Source organism: Brachyistius frenatus, unplaced genomic scaffold (genome assembly GCF_029030835.1).
Source record: "Brachyistius frenatus isolate BFR_SWC_R1_liver_20210118 unplaced genomic scaffold, ASM2903083v1 Contig_333, whole genome shotgun sequence".
NCBI classification, from domain to species: domain Eukaryota; kingdom Metazoa; phylum Chordata; class Actinopteri; family Embiotocidae; genus Brachyistius; species Brachyistius frenatus.
Window position 1 is genome coordinate 241,683 of NW_027210932.1, and position 12,773 is coordinate 254,455.

Genomic DNA, 12,773 nt, shown 5'->3' on the forward strand with positions numbered 1-12,773 from the left:
AATCCACTGTCAGCCTCTCATACATCTGATGCAGGCTCAGGGTTCAGGAGCGCCTTCTCCATGTCCTCGTAAAGAGAGAGGATGATGAACTGCTCCTCACTGCTTCCTCATCATTAGTTCAGGATTAGAAGGACAGTTTCAGATTAAAGTTAGAATCAGGATTAGTTATCCGGTCCTGAAGGCGCAGGACGGGTTGAGATGAAGGTTTCAGGTCGGAGGTTCAAGTGATGCCACAGGATTGTAGATTCTGGTGACGCCGTGTGAGATTATCCCTCGTTGGTTCGGCCACATGTTGCTAAGAGTTGCAGTCGTTTTTCTCTAATCTCAGGATGTTGTTCTTCTTAGTTAGTTTCTGTAACTCTTATATTTGTCTCTTCAGTCATCTGGTTTTTCTCACTGAATGAAACGCTTTTCAAGAGACTGTTTTTTTTTTTTACCCTGTGACACTTGTGCAGAGTTCATTATAACTGATGAACAGATAAACACCTCACATTACAAATATGCCAAATAATCAATTCATTTATAATTGCGGAGCTCCTGTCCGCCGCTAAGCAACGATTTGCCTGACAAAATCCAAAGTATTGAACACGGCAAAAGGTGACTCAACTTCCAGCATCATCAGAGAACATAAATCAGATCAGACTACATGTGTTGGCCACATTTTAACAATTAAAACGACGTTGGACCCGTTTCTCAGTGAACGGCAGACTCCGCCCCCTAACAGTCAATCATCTGTAATCATATTGAATAGATATAAATCCTCTGATCTCCTCACAGCAGACTTCAGTAACTTCTTTCAAACTAGAAGAGCGCTCAGTCCACTCTGCAATAAAATGCAAATCAGTTATTATGTGGTAAAAAATTGAAAATACTTCACATACCTAACAAACCAGAAACATTTCATCATCATTGACATACGTATGAAATGCTGAGACTGAAACATGAACATGACAGCTTCTTACCTCCCTGATGAACTGCTCCATAACGACTGCTTGCTGTCGTGAGTTTGAGAAAATACACGTGTGTTCCTGAGCCCATGCAGTGATTTCCACTCCAGAATAGTGTGTTTTTAATGCAGTGCTGCCTGAGGGCCCGAAGATCACCACCATCCAATATTGGTTTCCAGCCTTGTCCCTTGTGTTCAGAGATTTCTCCAGATTCTCTGAGTCTTTTAATGATATTATGAACCGTAGACGATGAAATCCACTAATTCTTTGTAGTTTTACGTTGAGGAACATTATTCTTAGATTGTTGAACTATTTTCCCAAACAGTCTTTCACAGAGTGATGAACCTCTCCCCATCTTCACTGCTGAGAGTTTCCAATTAGATTCATTATTTGTGTGATGTTAAACCGGTATTTTTTGGAGCGTTACACTTTTCCAGTCTTTTTCTTACCTCAGTCCAAACTTTTTTTGTAACTTGTTGCTGCTATCAAATTTAAAAATGATACTGAAAACTAAAATCTCAGTTTCAACATTTGATATGTTGTCCTTGGTCTATTTTTAATTAAATGTGGGTTTATGTGATTTGATCAGATTTGATTTGCATTAACATTTCACACAGTGTCCCAACTGTGTTGGAAACGAGGTTGTAACATCTTCAGTGTGTGTTTAGTGGAGTTGTTTGTGCAGTTGTTGTCCAGCATGGCGGCTCATCACAACACAGTCTCATTAGTGGAAACGCTGCAGATGCAACATGACATCCAGGAACAGCGAGCTCCGGTCACGAAGGGAATTCAACCATGAAAACTTCCCACGTGCTCGTGACAGAAAGCAGTTGATGAAAGAGAATAAAACGGGAAGGACGCTCCTCCTTCAGGAGTCACATGACTCCTTCTGTGTGACACGTCTGAGGCATTGCAGCCATTGGTTGGTGTGTGTGTGTGTGTGTGTGTGTGTGTGTGTCTGTGTGTGTGTCTGTGTGTGTGTGTGTGTGTGTGTGTGTGTGTGTGTGTGTGTGTGTGTGTGTGTGTGTGTGTGTGTGTGTGTGTGTGTGTGTGTGTGTGTGTGTGTGTGTGTTAAATTAGCACGTAGCAACTGCCTCCATTACCGGGCAATTAGCCTCCACATCACATCTGTGAAGCGTTCCTCTGGACGTTTCTACTCCTTTTACCTTCGTGTGGGTTTGTTCTTCATTTAGAGACAAATAAACACAGCTATTTATTTTTCTTTAAATTGGGTCTTTTCACTCTTTTCCGTGTCTTTTTTTCTTTCCGTTCCCATTTACCTTCAGCCTTCCACACGTCTCTTTTCATGTTTGCGCCTGGTTTTACCTCCAGCTCTCTGCTGTCGCTGTTATTTGTAGCCGGCTGGTTTAAAAGGGAGAACCTGCAGCAAATCGGCGAAACACTTCCAACAGAAGAGTCCAGAAGGTTTCATGGATGGAACAGAACATGCAGAGAAACCCAGTTCCTTCAGATGGATGTTCTGTCTGGTCGGTTGGTTCAGTTAAGATTTGAGAATTCGCTTTAATCCACAGAAAGAGTCCCTGGAGGACAGAAACAGACTCATCATTGTGTGAAGATTGTTTTCTGCCTTTCCACGTGGTGTTTGAATTATTCTTAGATTGAACTCTAACTGTTGCTGCTGATTTAGGTTATCACATCATGAAGACAGCATTCTCTAAAATAACAGAAAGCTGCAGCTTTGAAATAAACTTTAAAACACCTTCAACACATTCTGCTGGCTTGTAGAGTGAATGTGGGCTCAACAGCTGATTTCATTCTCTTCATCATGAACATATAGATCTATAGACCTAGATCTATATACATATAGATATAATATATATAACAGCAGCAAAAAGAAAAACAATACAGAATGACAATCTTCTGTCCTGTATTGTGGGCATTACGTTCACGGAGTCCGTTCTTTAAAGAGGAATCATAGTGACACACACACACACACACACACACACACACACACACACACACACACACACACACACACACACACACACACACACACACACACACACACACACACACACACACACACACACACACACACACACACACACACACACACACACACACACACACACAGCAAAAACTACTTTCAACTCACAAAGCGCTGCATCTTCCCTTTTTTCCTTCTTTTCCGTTGAATCACTGTAATTTTGCAGCCAAACCACACAGTGCTGGTTTTTATGGTCCTCTCAGGAGGGTGGAGGTGGAGGTGGAGGTGGAGGGGGTGGTGGTGTACTCCAACCACCGCTGACCTAAATGTGGCCCTCATTAGGATGGCCTGCACACGAGAGCAGAAGTATGAGCCAAGAAATGTCCCCGTGCTTTCTTTCTCCTCCCCCCCCCCCCCCCCCCCCACACACACACACACACACACATAGTTTATGTATTAAAGTCCAACAGGGAGAAGCTGGAAGGAAAACAAGGTTACGGCACAGAAATGAAAAGAATAAATAAATATGAATTCCTCTACTCAAGATTTCTATACATCATGTTCTTTCTCTTTTCTGTTTGTTCTGCAAAATTGAGGTTGTAACTTTTTACCATTTTTACCTGCCGCCCAGCTGAGTGTGATTTATCATTAACATGAATACTAAAGTCTCCTGACCTACTTCTTTTTCAGCCTTCGTAGCAAAAATCCATACAAACAACGGCAACATAATTAAAGCTGCGACAATGTGGTTCCTCGCCTCCGAGCTCCAACAAAAACACCACGACCAACACGGAGCGAAGGAAAAATACAAAATAAAAATAGGGCCATAACAATTTCGAGCTGTGCTTGAAGTCTTCTGAGGTCCTGGCAGATGCAGAGAATCCTAACAGGCCGTTACCATCGGAGATGCATGCAGCGTGCACGCTCAGTAGGGCGGCAGCACGAGCACCAAAACATCTCTTTCTTTACTCCGGCACCGAGAGGAGGGGAGATGGATGGTGAACGGGCATCGCATGCTGCAGCGTGATGTATAGATGTGTACCAGGAGCAGAAAGTCTAATGTACCCTGGTTATTATCCATAAGTCAGTGTTTATCCTGTGACAGCCTCTCTGGCCTCGTGTCTCTGCTTCAGATGAATCACTCTTTGTGCTCAGACGGATCGGAGGCACAAAGGAGCTCCGCATCAAGGATTAATGAATATAACCTCCAAAACACTCCATGATTTTAATTACACTTTTATAGACTCATTATGTTAATCTGATTAATTGTGCTGCAGTTAAATAATGTCAGAAATGTTTATCAAGGCCCTAAAGTTAATCTAAACTGAGAAAGTAAATGTGAATAAAGGTCCAAAGATCTACTTTTAAATCATGAAAGGACAAAAACAGGCTTCAGAGCCGAACCGAGAAACATCAGGTGGAGCAGGAAGTGACTATATTTGGATGAGCTGGGGGAGGAGCCATCGGTGCGTCTGACTGATCTGATTGGAAACCTGACGATACTACGTCCCGCCCACCGATAGCTGTAACCTGACTGCACCACAGGCCTGTCAATCAAACAGACACGCCCCCAAAACCAGGTCTTCTTGAATCTTCTTTTCTAATGAATGAGGGATTATTTTCAGATGGACCTCCAGAAAACTAATAAGAAGGAGTGACTTTAGCTAACAACACCGAGATAACTGATGGACACATTTTATTCACTTTGGATTTGATGAGAGAAGTTGAATGGGAGTCTATGGAGCCGGAGGCTTTTTGGAGCCGACCTCTAGTGGCACTCGCTGGTATTGCAGCTGAACACTTCTGGATTGACCAAATTTTTCTTTGATCCCCTGACCTTTCATCTAAAGTTCTCACCGCTGCAGCCTCAGAGCTGCTTGCGTGGCAGCAGACCGCCCTGATTTATGACATTTCCACACGGGCCATGAAGGCATGACATGATGAATATGGCATTAATATGCTTAATTATGCAACCTGACCTCAGTCTGGATTTGCAGCATAGATCACTCAAAAAGCCTCAAAGCTGGAAGTCATTCATGTATTTGAGGAGTTTAATTATTAAATGTAACTTTGCCCTGTGACAATATTCTTAAATTTGATTGGTTGCTCAGTATTGATCATCATCACACTGTTCCAACGAAACTACGAGGAATCACTTCAGAGAAATCTCAGAGCTGCTTTAAGCTTCAGGGTACACACACACACACACACACACACACACACACACACACACACACACACACACACACACACACACACACACACACACACACACACACACACACACACACACACACACACACACACACACACACACACACACATTACAGGCCTCCCCTCAGTAAGAGTGATCCAGCTCCAGAGGGGTGAATGGAGCTGTTTGAATCCAGACCTACAGCTGAGGACGGAGACGCTCGTTTTTCTTTGCTGCATGTTTAAATTGAAACACTAAATCCATCTTCATCCTGTCTGTTTACCAGCTGTGTTTCCTGTGTTTCGTGTGTGTGTGTGTGTGTGTGTGTGTGTGTGTGACTTCTGCTCGGTGCCTGTTGGAGGTCAGGTCCAATTAGTGCGATGTGGGTTGTGTGTGCCGTCTGTGGTAACGTGGTACGAAGCGACTGGGATGGAGATGGACTTCCTCGTGAACCAAAAGCAATCTCAGCGTTCCTCACCTCTTCCTGCCACAATGTCAGTGCTGGGGATTTAAGCCTGCCAGTCTCTGATAAGGGCTCAGCTGATTCTTTAACCGCGCCAGTGCTCATTACATCGTGCTAGATTTGATCCCAGAGGGGCTGCAGGTCCCTCCGAATCCCTCTTTACAGCCCTCTGGCGAATCATTTAGAAATGAAAGTGGAAAGGCTCACCTATGAACTGGAGCTGGAGGGATGGCAGGTGGAAGGAAGGGATGGCGAGCCGCAGCATCTTCACAAGTCCACAATCTCAGAGACCTTATTTCACAGTATTCTATCATCTCTTCTTTCTCAGGGAACTTCGAAGCATTTAGAAATTTCATATGGCATCTCCTGCCTTGAACCTCGACATCCTGCAGGTCAGCTATATTATAAACCACTGATGATTAGAGCTCTGAACTGATGAAGGAAGATCTCCGTTCTAGAGTAGAAGTGAAGGAAAGTGTCTGTTTCACCTGCAGAGAAGAAATGATGAATGCATCATTTTAATGTTAAATAATACATTTCTAAGTGTCTGCATGTTGTTATGAACCCGTTAGACTCCGTTTTTTGGTGTTCGGTCACGCATCATCCATCAGTGATGTCATCAACCATCAGTGGAGCTGACCGATCTGATTGGAAACCTGACGATACTACGTCCCGCCCACCGATAGCTGTAACCTGACTGCACCGCAGGCCTGTCAATCAAACAGACACGCCCCCAAAAACAGGTCTTCTTGAATCTTCTTTTCTAATGAATGAGGGATTATTTTCAGATGGACCTCCAGAAAACTAATAAGAAGGAGTGACTTTAGCTAACAACACCGAGAGAACTGATGGACACATTTTATTCACTTTGGATTTGATGAGAGAAGTTGAATGGGAGTCTATGGAGCCGGAGGCTTTTTGGAGCCGACCTCTAGTGGCACTCGCTGGTATTGCAGCTGAAGACACTTCCGCATTGACCTCATTTCTAACAGCAGAAAGCTACGAACACTTTTATATTCAGTCTGTGTTTGAACAGGTTTTGCATGAATTCATTCTGAATCAACACTAATTGAACAATAATTCATACCAACTCAATGCATCCTGTCGCATTTTAAGCACATTTTAGACTTTTTCTCTTTCTTTCCTCCGAATTATAACTCGGTTAATTTGAATCGCTGACCTTTGATATCCAAGAAAGAAAGACATGAAGAGTGACAGAATACACGGAAAGAAAATTAGTTTTAAACAGACAACCTCTTCTGTCCGTTCCTTTACTGAATGTATAGAAGCACGATGTCTTGCTGAGTTAACATGCTTGTAATCCTTCAGTGTGAGTAAAATGAAGGTTTCAAAGGGTTTAAGAAAATATGAGCAGCATTAGATGTCTGTAAGAGCTCCTCGTTCCCTTCAGAGCTGTTGGGTAAACGGAGAGCATCCATATCTTTGTTCATGGTAGCAGCAGGTGAAGCTGTATGACTGATCAGTGTGTTTTTTTCAGGCAGCAGCAGTGGAGTGTGGTCGGATTAAACCAACAGGCCGAAGGACAGCAGAGATATTTTCACATTAGCCTCTTGCTTAGTTCAGCTAACGGGCTCTTTATTCCTAGAAAGGTTTGGTGGAGCAGGTGAATGTTAAACAGGTAAACACGGGAGCTTTTTCAGTCAAAGAGAAAACACCAAAGTTGCAAATAAGAGCCCTTCATTTCTCATATCAGCATTCATCCAGCGTCTGAAACGTCTGTTTCCAAAAGCATTTCATGGTTCTGGAGAGCAGCGACTCTCCTCTGTCTGCTCAGGTAACGGACCAACACAACCACTTCTGTCTGTACGGAGCCGATGGTGCTCTTCGTCTTTACAGTTCCTGTGAATATTCCTGAAGTGTTCCTGCTCCAACAGTCGGACATGTTCAGATGATTGATTGGAAGCTGCAGGTGATTAAATTCTGTTCTTCGTCTTCAGACCGCTCCGTCTTCTCTGGTCGGGTGGATTTGTTGCTTCTTTGGGTGTGTGATTGTTTTCTTACAGCTATTAGTGGTGCAAAGAAAGATTTTCATTTTCCTTTAAAAGAGGCAGCATGCTGTGAAGCTGCTGAGCTTCAGATGGAGTAGAGCGGCCGAGGCGGGAGGAGGAAGGCCCGTCTGGCTCCAAAGGATCGGATTTGTATGGAAATGATTTTTATTGAAATAAAATATAGTTTTCACTCCCTGTTTCTGAAGTTTTGTGATTGAGGCTCAAAGTTGAACTAACTGTACGATCTGCAGATGAGGCCACAGCACCAGTAAAATGTTCTTCCCTTGTAACAGTGTTGTTTAATATCCTGAGGATGAACTGGGAGGAGTTTTATCTTTATCTATATTGCTATTCTACTTTTACTTATTCTAGTTGTTGACTTCTGAAGATACGTCAACCCACTTGTGGAAACTTACTTTTGGTTTCCAGAGTTTCCAACAGCATCACGTTTCCCTGTCAGGCTCCTCCCCCTGCGGTTTCAGGCTCCTCCCCCTGTGGTTTCAGGAGGCCTAAAGAGTAGGACTGAAACTCTCTCTGCTGGAGGACCTCCCACGATGCTCTGAGCTCCTCCCCTCTCGTCTCTGTTGTCTTCAGGATTTTGACCCACTGACCGACTGACTCAGCTTGTTGTCTCTCTATGCTGTTCTTTTCTCGCTCCGCTCTCTCTCTGTTGAGATTTGGTGCTCTATAACTAGAACTGAATGTAAAGACATTTGAGACTTCTGTTTATTTGGTGGAACATTTTATTTCCAGCTGTTTGTTGTTGTTTTAAATGCCGTGGCAGTGATGGTGGGTTGTGTGCCAGATTAGTTTAGAGTAAAGCTGTTGTGATGCCATTTTCAAAATTTAGTTTGGCATATCCTCGTAGGTTGTTAACGTTCTGGTGTCATTTTATCCTCGTTGTGAGACTACAGTACAGAAGGTTTCTTCTGCTTGAGCTGTGGCTCCACTCAAAGTTAAAAAGGAAAATGAAATGAAAAAGACAGTCCTTCTTTTACAACAACAAAACACACAAATGGAAATATGTCATTTCCTAAAAAGCAATCAGGGAAGATGGAGGAAGCGGATTTGTAACGGAGGAGGATGAATGAGATGAACGTTTATTCCTCCTCAAAACTGCATTACAATTCTTCTTCCATCAATTCTGTTCAAAACGAAGAAAAACCAAAGAAACAGTCCAACATTTATCTCATCGTGCAGGTGAATACTGAATGTGGCGGTACAGCCATGATAAGTTACTTCATGTATGACCATAAAGGCGCAGGTGGACCGAGCAACGTGTTCTCTGGAGCTGGTTTCTTACTTCATATGAGCCTGCAGGTACAAACCCCTGCGCTGCATTCAGTATTATGTACTGTGTACTTCAAAAGTAGGTTAAAACAGGACATGATGGTCGTCTCCCTCCTTGGATCTAGAAGTCATCAGCCTCTCCGGGGTTCAGTTTCTATGTTCTCCGTGTTCTCATCTTCACTCCATCGCAGAAGTTAATCAGAGAAATTGTTCTTCAGAGCAGCTTGAGTTCACGTCCCTGAACTCTCCTTCATCTCCTCTTTGTCTGTCCACGGCATTGATGTCTTCAAGACGCAAACGTTATTTTTTACACCAAAAGGATAATTATTGTTAATTGCAAAATCATAAGCTTTCACTGGGAATAATTCCAAACAAAACCGGACTGAGCTCGTTGGCATCGGAATCAAACAGAAAGCCTTTCTGGGCCTTTTTGTTTGACACACGTCTCCAGCTGTGAGATCCAGATAACATGCAGACGAAAGTCCTTCTCATGGATCTGGTGATTAATCAGGCTGGTAGCGATTAATCAGGCTGGTAGCGATTAATCAGGCTGGTAGCGTCTGTTGTGTCGTGGTGGATTGTATGATGTGAATTCAGAGAGCAGATCTGGATCCTGGGATGCAGGTGATTAGCCTGGATAGCATGTCTGTCACAGCAGGAGGCCACATCAGAGCGAATATAATATATATAATATATAATATATAATATAATATAATAGCCAATATAATCTAATTTTAGTTTAGTTTTGCATCTTCTCCCTCCGTCATGACATCTTCGTACATCCTGCGTTACGTTACCCTCCTGTTAGCTCAATAAACTGTTAGCCTCCGTGGCTTCTAGACGGCGTCCACGTTGCCGTTGCTAAGCAGCGGTGTTCCCATGACTTCAACGACAAGCATACGGTGAGCACGACTTCCTGCTGTAACCATGAGATGACTTTCTTCTTTTCATGGCGGCTGGCAGGCAGCTTTTTGGCGCATTACCGCCACCTTCTGACGGGAGAAACGCATTACAACCAGGCGCGGGTTTCTTTTTGAATGCTGTCCTTTGGGCTCAGTTTTGGTGTCTGATGAACTCTGTTGGAAACATTTGTCTGAAACCACTTCCTGCTGGAAACAAGCAGATGTATGAAGTTGTTCCTTTGGAGCTGCAGATTGAACTGATCATCACCAGCAGCTGTTACGTCCTTATTTCCTCTGTTGTTACTGACATGTTACGCGGTAGAGATTTGGGGAACTCACAGCGGCGAGCCAATCAGAGGAAGGACGGACTGAACCGGGACACACATACACACTAATGTTAGAGCCACGGGAGCTCAGAGATCCATTTCTGAAAGAGAAATTGATTTTTTTTTTTCACACAGACTTTGTTGGTAGAAGCAGAAAGATTTCTAACTTCAGCTCCTCGTCAGGTGGAGAGAACAGAAAGAAGGAGGAGACCGACCTTCCTCCTCTCTTCTTCTGACAGATCACTGGAAGATGTCAACGCCCCTCCTGAGCTCGGTGGGGATTGAAGCATACTGCAGCCAATCACAGGCCTCCTCCTACTGCAGCCAATCACAGTCCTCCTCAGCACCTCCACCTCTATCATTGTTTCTGTTCTCACCCGTTCTGAAACTTGAAGAAATGCTGCGCTGCGTTTATTGTGTGTGACACCGGTTGACGTCATCGTGACTACAAACCTGGGTGGATAACTTTGTTCAGTTTTACACCTCCTGCTCCTGTGCACACAGTTTACTGGGTCATGAAAGGTTCTCCGTGACATCAGAAGTTTGATAATCTGACTCCAAAGTCAACGTGTTCCCAAGTTTGGGTTTTATTTTATTCAACCAATAGAATCAGTGTTGATAATATTAAAATAAGAGCAGAGTTGTTGTTTGAGGTCTCAAAATTGCAGCTTTAATTTTGTTTTCATGTCCCTGAATGAACACAAACTGAACGTTACCACGCGTATTGTAATGCATTAGATGAGTGCAGTCATTATCGCCGTGGCAACCTGCAGTCACATCAAAGACGAGAGGCGCGTGCATCGTCATATCTTTGTGTTTCTTGTTCGTAACCTCGTGTGGTGATGAGAGGAGACGAGGACCGTCAAGGACCGTCAAGGACCGCTCGGCATATTCTTAACATGTAGATTAGACGGGCTTTGATCCTGTAATCAGCGCTGAGCTCAGGGAGGCCGTGGAGCTCCGTCTGATGCCTCCATCCGTCTGATGCCTCCATCCATCCTCCATCCATCTGATGCCTCCATCCGTCTGATGTCTCCATCTGTCTGATGTCTCCATCCATCTGATGCCTCCATCTGTCTGATGTCTCCATCCATCTGATGTCTCCATCCATCTGATGCCTCCATCCATCTCCATCTGATGCCTCCATCCATCTGATGCCTCCATCCGTCTGATGTCTCCATCTGTCTGATGTCTCCATCCATCTGATGCCTCCATCTGTCTGATGTCTCCATCCGTCTGATGCCTCCATCTGTCTGATGTCTCCATCCATCTGATGTCTCCATCCATCTGATGCCTCCATCCATCTCCATCTGATGCCTCCATCCATCTGATGCCTCCATCCATCTGATGTCTCCATCCATCTGATGCCTCCATCCATCTGATGTCTCCGTCCATCTGATGCCTCCATCCATCTCCATCTGATGCCTCCATCCATCTGATGCCTCCATCCATCTGATGCCTCCATCCATCTGATGCATCCATCCATCTGATGCCTCCATCCATCTGATGCATCCATCTATCTGATGTCTCCATCCATCTGATGCCTCCATCCATCTGATGCCTCCATCCATCTGATGCCTCCATCCTCTATTCACAGCTCCAAGATCAGCATCGACGGCAGGTCTGAACCCAGCAGACTCTTCTTCCTGTTGTTTCCCTCCACTAGTTCCTCTTTCCCTCTTTCTCTGTTGTCTCTCTGTCTGTCTCTGTCTCTGACTCTGTTGTCTCTGTCTGTCTCTCTGTCTGTCGTCTCTCTGTCTGTCTCTCTCTCTGTTGTCTCTCTGTCTCTCTCTCTGTTGTCTCTGTCTGTCTCTGTTGCCTCTCTGTCTGTCTCTCTGACTCTGTTGTGTCTGTCTGTCTGTCTGTCTCTATGTCTCTGTGTCTGTCTCTGTCTCTCTGTTGTCTCTCTGTCTCTCTCTCTCTGTTGTCTCTGTCCGTCTCTTTGTTGTCTCTCTGTCTCTCTCTCTCTCTGTTGTCTCTGTCTGTCTCTCTGTTGTCTCTCTGTCTGTCCCTTCGACCCTTTGTACACACCTGGACACATGTTGTGGTTGGAAGACACTTTCTGACTGTTTAAAGCTGCGTCCCCTCTCCTCGTCCAGTCCACTGGCTTCCTCCTCTGACTTCCTGTCACACCAGGGTTTTCCTCGTCCCCTTTTTCGTCCCCGTTGTCGTCCCCGAGCGGTTTCCAGCGTCGACAAACCTCCAAAGAACTTTTTTCCCAGAGGAACGGATAGTTTTGTACTTCAGCAGGTCGTCTTCACTCCGATCTCCCGACACGCTCGACCTCCACGTCTCCGTTACAGTCTCACAGTGGACAAGTTACTGAGGTGACCCGCGGTGATGTTGTTACCGTGACAACGGGCAGCTTATCGTTTTGTCCGTGCTGTGTGTTGGTCACATGACGTGCTGCAGCACCTGGCTGGCTGAACATCGGAGCTTCTGTCCTTTAAATGTGCTGCTCCACCGATGGCCAGATGCCCGTCGTGACATCAAACGCATCACCAGCTCTGAGCTGTGAGGACGGTGGAGAGTTCGTGTTGCTGCTGTATCACTTCACATCATCGTCACTCGCTCTTCCTCCCGTTCAGGTTTGCACCGATGTGACGTGCTCGTAGAGTTCACGGTGTCCGAACCTCGTATGTGACAGCAGACGCTTCTGATGGACGCTTTTTACCTGAAGATGCATCAGTTCAT

General features: G+C 44.8%; 1 protein-coding gene across 1 annotated transcript in view; it reads left to right on the forward strand.

Annotated features, from left to right (window-relative positions):
- Positions 1-12,773, forward strand: part of adam19a (ADAM metallopeptidase domain 19a) — a gene marked incomplete at its 3' end in the record, with an annotated part of 96,577 nt that overhangs the window by 30,502 nt on the left and 53,302 nt on the right. The gene's annotated exons all lie outside the window — the stretch shown is intronic.